Consider the following 1,690-nt stretch of genomic DNA (forward strand, 5'->3'; position numbering starts at 1 on the left):
GTGTTAATGTTAATGTTACTTTTAATTTTTATGAATTACTGTGCCTACTATTTTAATCATCTCACTCTGCTCCCCTCCTCACCTACTCCACCGGCTGTGCAACTCAGCCTGGGAACGCAGCAGTCCCTGTAACTGGGCTCAACATCCAATCATGGTTTCATCTATGGTTTCTCTCTCAAGACTCAAATCTGGAGGCACTTCCTCCAGAAAGTTTCTGAAAAATCTCCGGGTCGACAATGGGGCCACTCCCTGTACTGCCATGTCATTCTGTGACCCTCACACTCCCCCCACCCCAGTGACTTGGGGCCAGAAAGAAAGACCCGGGTGAAGGCCTTGCATACACCTGACCAGAATTCAATCCCTGGCACCCAACACAGTAACAATGCACTCCACCATGCTGCCTGCAGCAAAAACGATCCTAGGGTCCCAGAGGTAACTACTATTCCTAGTCGGACCCTCAGGAGACAAAGGAAGCACAGGTCCACTTCCTACTTCCCCAAGATCAGCTCCACTTCTCTCTTTTCCAGCAACATCTGAGGTATAGCACTGCTTAAAAAAATTGACCTGTAGGACCAGAGAGAACGCACAGCAGGTAGAGTGCTTGTTTTGCACGCTGCCAAATTGGGTTTGATCCCAGGCACCCCTTAAGGTCCCCTGAGCCGGCTGGGAGTGATCCCTGAGTACAGAGCCAAGAGCAACCCCTGAGCATAGCTGGTGTGGCCCCGAATTTTTTTAAATTGACCTGTTAGCTCAGATTAAGCAACAGGCAAAGAAAATCAGACAGGTCTGCATCTTAATAGAGTGATATGCTGGTAATCAAGTTAGCTGAACTTGAATGGCTCGGCTAACTATGGCTGATAAGTCAATGCTTGGACTCTCTCAAATTAAGCACAACTTTAGTTAGCACTTTGTCTTTAGCAGCCAGCTAGAGTAGTGGCTCACATGCCCAGGTTTTTCCTTGCACCCTGTGCAAATCATCCGGGAAAACATTGCTTAAAGTCTGCTCATGCAACTGCAATGAACACTTATTTGTGTTACGCACCTGGAACTCTGCTTAGTGCTCACATCCTTAGAACTAGGTGAGCAAAGAAGCACAATTCTGCTCTCAGCTTCAGAGGACATCAAGGGTGAGTGACTGATCCAAGACCACAGAACCGAAGCCAAGTCAATGGGCTTAGAGCGATAGTACAGCGGGTAAGGCTATTGCTTGCATGTGGTTGACTAAGTTTGATCCCCAGCAGTCCACATGGCTCCCCAAGTCAGCCAGGAGTAATGCCTGAGAACAGAGCCAGGAGGAAGCCCTGAGCACTGCCAAAATCAAAACCCCCCAAATGAATTAGAAACTTTCCAGTCGGGAATGAGTGATGCCAAGAATCAACCTTGCTCACCCGGATCTCTGTAGCATGACCACAATCCTGCCCAGCTAAATCTTTGAGGTCCAGCACCCGGCAAGGCGAGACTTCCCATGAGTGAGGCCACAGCATTCTACATGAGGATCTTCTGGGTGAGATCACACAGGCAGGCTCACAGATAACAGACAAAGCTGCCGGAATGGAAATTGGATGACGCGAAAGGACCTGAGAAGGGAGTGATTAGGCATACCCGGCCAGTTTTAGAAAGAGAAAGATTGAGCTCATCTGTGGAATATAAAGTAACAGAATGGGAGACTAACACCCAAGAATAGTAGATA

Source organism: Sorex araneus, chromosome X (genome assembly GCF_027595985.1).
Source record: "Sorex araneus isolate mSorAra2 chromosome X, mSorAra2.pri, whole genome shotgun sequence".
NCBI classification, from domain to species: domain Eukaryota; kingdom Metazoa; phylum Chordata; class Mammalia; order Eulipotyphla; family Soricidae; genus Sorex; species Sorex araneus.